The following is a 6630-nucleotide window of genomic DNA, read 5'->3' on the forward strand; positions in this document are numbered from 1 at the left end:
CGGCGGCGTTCGACTCGTGCCGACACTATGGAAAGGGGGTCCGGTTGGAATTAAACCCCTTCGTTCTGGTCGTCACTCTCAACGAGAATGGCTCGGTAATTGATGATGCCGCTGTCATCTGGGTCGTCTCCGTGCGGTCCACGGCGGCAGGCCCAAAAGCAATCTCACTCAAGTTGCTTGCAGCCATATACAGTAGAAACATGAAAGGGTGTCCGGTTGTGCTTTCGCCGCCACTGGGGGCTCCGTCTACGCCGCGCCGTCGAACGCGGAACCTCGTAGCAAACACAAAGAACGTCACACCCTATATCGTCCTCTCCAGCATTACCTCAATGCGCTCGAGGTTTGGCTGGATACAATAAATTTGGGTATTAAAAAAAAGCAGGGTGCTAGATTTTAAAACCAACATTCCTTTATATATATCGCTACACTATCGCTCGGACAGCATACCTCAGGTGGAATCTTTGAAGTATATAGGTGTTATTTATGATGCCGGTATGGATTGGCGGCTCCACATCAAGACTAACATTGAGAAAGGTGAGCGTGCACTAGGTAGGTTACTACGAATAAGTAATAGAAAATCTGGCATGCGCCGGGACACGCTTGTACTTATTTACAAAGCCTACGTCAGACCCATTTTGGAATTTGGCTGCATACTGTTTTCTGGCTCCCCTAAATATAAGCTTCATCCGTTGCTGCTGTTAGAAAGGCGCGCACTGCGCCTCTGCCTGGGTCTCAATCAATTAGTTTCCACCGCAGTTCTGTACCTGAAGGCTCGTATTCCAGACCTTAACTCCCGTTTTCACGTTTTAACTGTAAGTACTTTTTTGCAGGCATTTGAGTCGGCTCCTGGTGTGGATACACCTATTTTCGTCTCACAACCTGCCCTCCTCATTGGCCAAGGTTGCGCCTCCCTCAAGTTGTTTTTACTCAGAACCTTTTATCCAACATTGGTGTGGATCTCAACTTAGTATGCAAAGTTGGTTGGGCAACTTTCCCTGTGGATATTGCTTTTGATTATATTTTCGCACCTAATGCGAAGCATCTGCCTGCAAGGACATTAACTGGAATCCTCTTTGGTCACCTTGCCAATTTCCCGCACCATACTGTTTTTGCGACAGATGCGTCTGGGGCCGGCCAGAAGGCAGCGGTTGGTATTTTTTCAGTCTCTCTCCCGTGGAGCTTTTCGGTTAGAGTCCCGGATTACACAACCATATTTCTAGCAGAGTTTATGGCTCTAGGGCTGGCTGCTTTGAAAATTCCCACAACTGTTTCGCAAGGGATATTTCGCACAGATTTTATGTATGTTTTGCTGGCGCTGGAGTCCACACGAAACGCTTTTTGAGACGCTCACTAGTTGTTTTTTTTTTATTCCTGGATGGGTGAAAGTTTTTTTTTATTCCTGGATGGGTGAAAGAGGTGCGCTTCGTTTCAGTACCAGGACACTGCGGTATTTTACAAAATGAAGCAGCAGACTTTTTGGCAAAATCAGCTCTAAATGCACCTGTTGCCTGCACCGTCCCTAATCTTGTTCTTTTTGGAATGACTCGATTTCAGCGTTTTCAGTTTATAACTGCCACGTGCAACGATCCCTTCCTCTCTACTCTCGACTGCCAACGTATCATGTACCCATGGAAGTATTGTGCGTGTAAAACCCAGCAGGGTGAGGTAGCGATGACACTCATGTGGTGCAGGATTCCCCGTTAAAATCTCAACTTACGTAGATGCCGGTTCAGTCCCACAAACCTTTGTGCGGCTTGTGGTGAAGTCGAGACATTAGAGCATTTCCTACTCTCTTGCCGGAGGTTTGCACATCAGAGGAGAGCACACCTAGAAATTCCTATTACAAAGTTGGCACTCACTTTGTCGGTTCCCGTCCTCCTCTATTTCGGCGCGAGCGCCAGGGGTTTTGCATTGCATCAAGTTTGCGAATACCTCCACAATTACATAACAGCTACCGGCAGATTCCGTTGCTAATTGCTTCAAAATTTCCGCATTTAAAACAGCGTTTGGGTATTTTCATTTATTCAGTTATCAGATATCCTCTCCCGATATTTTGTTTTTCATTTTCTTTTTAATTACTCTGAAAATTCGCCCAAGGCACAATCAATAACTTGCAACCAGTTTACCCTATTAGTTGGGCTCTCCGTACTGAACCTTGGCCAATCCCCCGTCGTGGGTATGTGCCATGTCACGAAGGCAACAACAGCAGCAACAACTACCTCCCAGCGATCTGCCCCTTGCGCTGGAGGACGTACCTGCGGTCGTCCAGGACCACCTCCGAAAGCAGCACCCCAACCCACGCATCGCAGGAGGTGAGCGCATCGACAGCATCCCCGGCTGTCGCGCACTTACGCGGTCGCAACGTGCAATGCACTCAACCTCCCTTGCCACACCTCCAAGGAACGGCTCTTACTCATGGGCATACATAACACACTGGCCGAGCTTACAGAAGCTCACCGGACGGCACAACTTGAACGTCTCTCCTCCACCCTTACAGGGCGCAGCATCATTAAGAACCTAGGTCTTAACCCAACCAACACTCTCCGGCCTACATACCCCACACCCGGGGCCACCCAAAAGCTTCTAACAGTACATCCACTTCAAAAAAACATGCACCGAATCCACCACCAAGCTCGACGCGCAGCAAGAGCCCAGGGACTACACAAACATTATAACCAACACACTGAGGCTGTCTATGTAGATGCCGAGGCATACACCACTCAGCCGGCCTTTGCCATTTCCGCAATCGGCCACAATCTTCCGCCTCTAGCAGCTGCATCGGTCCTAACGCACACCTCGCTAGAAGCCGAAGAAGCTGCAATCGCCCTTGCGATCTCCTCCACCACTGCCACACTCGTATTTACTGACTCAAAAACCGCGATCAGAAACTTTGCAAAAGAGCGGACGCATGCCGTCGCCCATAAAATTCTCAACTCCTCTCAGCCCCCCGCTAGGCCCATTCAACTCACATGGGTCCCCGCGCATGCGGGCCATCCAGGCAACGAAGCCGCCCATGACACCGCTCGAGCGTACGTCAACCGAGCAGGGCAAGCCGCCGAGCCAGGGAGCGCCCGTGACCGAAATATCACTTACCACGAAATTTCACTCCACTGCAGAGAGCAACGACTCCACTATCCTCCGCCTCACAAATCACTCACTAAATTAGAGCAGGTGACGTGGCGCCAGCTACAATCTCGCACTTTTCTCTCCCCCGCCCTTTTAGCACTAATGCGCCCAGGGCTGTTCTCTCCAGAGTGTACCCTATGCGGAGCGCCCAGAGCTGATTTCCATCACATACTATACAAATGCTCTGAGTTCCAGCCGCCATCAGGGTGGTAACTCATTGACCTCGAGCAATGGGAGGTCGCGGTGTCCAGCTCCGACCCAGCTGTAAAAAGCAGCTGGTGGGCTGGGCTTTGGAATTCGCCGGACGTCAGCGACTGCCGGCCACTTCACGCGACCAAGAGCCGACCCAAGAATAGTTTAAGATATGACTCAATATTCATTAAAGTTTACCACCACCACCTCGTGGAGCTTTTCGGTTAGAGTCCCGGATTACGCAACCATATTTCTAGCAGAGTTCATGGCTCTTGGGCTGGCCGCTTTGAAAATTCCCACAACTGTTTCTCAGGTGACATTCCTCTCAGATTGTCTCTCTGTTTTGTTGGCGCTGGAGTTCACACGAAACGCTTTTTTGAGGCGCTCACTAAATTTTTTTTTATTCCTGGATGGGTAAAAGAGGTGCGCTTCGTTTGGATGCCAGGCCACTGCGGTATTTTACAAAATGAAGCAGCCGAATTTTTGACAAAATCAGCTCTAAATGCACCTGTAGCCTGTAGCGTCCCTAATCTTGTTCTTTTTGGAATGACTCGATTTCAGCGTTTTCAGTTGATAACCGCCACGGGCTGCGATCCCTTACTCTCTACTCTTGACTAACAAAGGGGCAGGATTGCCTGATACCTGATTTAATATCTGCTACTGGTCCTTGGACCGAAGATAATAAAGTTATTTTTTGAAATATGGCGGAGTGGTAGATGCACTCTGGCACGGGTCGGCCCGGTATTGCACTGCCTCCGGGATCGGCCCGGGGCCTAAGGGCCTATCTGCGCGCGGCACCTTTTCTTTCTATCTTTCCTCTCCTATCCTTTAATTCTCCTACTTTCCGCACGCGGCAGCAAGCGTGGCTCGGCTTGAGCCAGTAGGCAGGCCCGCGCACTTTCTATCTTTTTGGCAGCAGCAGTGCAGTACAGTACAGTTGACTACCAACATCTCATGTACCCATGGAAGTGTGAGGTAGCGATGACACTCATGCGGTGCAGGATTCGCCGTTTAAATATCCACTTATGTAGATGCTGGTTCAGTCCCAGAAACCTTTGTGCGGCTTGCGGTGAAGTCGACACATTCGAGCATTTCCTACTCTCTTGCCGGAGGTTTGCACATCAGAGGAGAGCACACATAGAAATTCCCATTACGAAGTTGGGTCTCACTTTGTCGGTTCCCCTCCTCCTCTCTTTCGGCGCGAGCGCCAAGAGTTTTGCATTGCATCAAGCTTGCGAATACCTCCACAATTACATAGCAGCTACTGGTAGATTCCCTTGCTAATTGTTTCAAAATTTCCGCATTTAAAAGAGCGTTTGGGTATTTTCATTTATTCAATTCTCAGGTATTCTCTCCCGATATTTTGTTTTCCTTTTCTTTTTAATTACTGTGAAATTTCACCCAAGGCACAATCAATAGCTAGCAACCAGTTTACCCTATTATTTGGGCTCTCCGTACTGAACTTTGGCCAACCCCCGTCGTTGGTATCGGCCATGTCACGAAGGCAACAACAACTACCTCCCAGCGATTTGCCCCTTGCGCTGGAGGACGTGCGTGCGGTCGTCCAGGACTATCTCCGAAAGCAGCACCCCGACCCACGCATCGCAGGAGGTGAGCGCATCGACAGCATCACCGGCTGTCGCGCACTTACGCAGTCGCAACGTACAATGATCCTCCGCGCGCGCATTGGCTGCGTGTGGCCCGGGGAACGTCGGGAGCGTCACGCAATCGCGACAAGTGATGTGTGTGACGGATGCGGTGCAGTGAAAACACTACAGCACCTGCTCCTTCGCGGTATCTGTATCGCATATAAGCGGACGTCTGAACCGCACCGGAAGGGAAGTGATAAAGGAGAGATTAAAAGAATGGAAGAAGGGGGTGCCCGTAGTGGAGGGCTCCGGAATAATTTCGACCACCTGGGGATCTTTAACGTGCCCTAACATCGCACAGCACACGGGCGCCTTAGTGTTTTGCCTCCATAAAAACGCAGCCGCCACGGTCGGGTTCGAACCCGGGAACTCCGGATCAGATTAGGAAGGTCCCATAAAAGAAATACTTCAACCCCTTACCCGCTTCGAAATATCAACGCCGCCAATTTATGCGTATTACTCTTTATCGAAAGGGTGTCCCTTTGTAAACATTTAAGCACTGACAATACTGACCACAAAATAGCAGTGCCTATAAATGCTCTGTACAGACAGAATGAAGGTCAATTCATAGATTTTTTTGCAGCTACGTGTACTCTTTTCTATATCGCTTAAGGTGCACAACTTCATTAATATCAATGAAAAAGAATACAGCTGGTTGCAAGAAAATCTATTCATTGACCTTTATTCTGTTTGTATACTGTCAGTAAATTGTTTATTGTTCATTGTTTCAGTAAATTGTTTATTGTTCATTGTTTGTCAATCTTCGTTAAGTTGCAAGACAGCTATTAAAGGTTCGGTTTCCACTACCACGCTTCTTTCCTTAATGCTGCTGTTCACAAAAGACCTACATTTATTTATGAATGTGCTTTCCTGCCCGCGACACTTCGTGTATTTGTAGTGGTTGTCTGCTTGCAACAGTCTGTGAAATTTTCAACCCGACGGTAACGGTCACACAGCCCAGAAGAAAAAAAAGCGTTATCCCAAGGAAGACAAGTCTGCAACAGAAAGTGCGGAAAAATACGGAGAAACCAGAAGAAGACCCACCGCGGTGTCTCAGGGGTTAAGGCGCTCGTCTACTGAGCCGGAATATCCGGGTTCGAACCTGATCGCGGCGGCCGCATTTCGATGGAGGCGAAACGCAAAGGCGACCGTGTGCTGTGCGATGTCATTGCTCGTTAAAGATCCCCAGGTGGTCGAAATTATTCCGGAGCCCTCTACTACGGCACCTCTTGCTTCCTTTCTTCTCTCACTCCCTCCTTTATCCCTTCCCTTACGGCGCAGTTCAGGTGTCCACCAACATATTTGAGACAATTACTGCGACATTTCCTTGCCACAAAAACCAATTTTCATTTTTTATGAGAACATATTAAACTTGCAGCAAAATAAAAACAAGACCTTTTTGTTTTCAGTGAATGCGTTGTCTTAACTTTTCACTGTAATGTGATTGCAAGCAGGTAGCAACTCCGCTGATGCATTCACGACCAACTCATGGTGCGCTGCTGAAAAGTATAAAATTGAATGAGATGGAATAAGGCAATCAATGTTCAGCATCTAAGTACTTACTAAGCATTTGAAGATACGTGCGGCACTCCCCTTTGTATGTCTCGCTGTCGTTGCCGCAATTTGGAAACCAAATGGTCTTGGTCAACAAGGCTAAATATCA

Source organism: Amblyomma americanum, chromosome 10 (assembly GCF_052857255.1).
Source record: "Amblyomma americanum isolate KBUSLIRL-KWMA chromosome 10, ASM5285725v1, whole genome shotgun sequence".
Classification (NCBI taxonomy): Eukaryota; Metazoa; Arthropoda; class Arachnida; order Ixodida; family Ixodidae; genus Amblyomma; species Amblyomma americanum.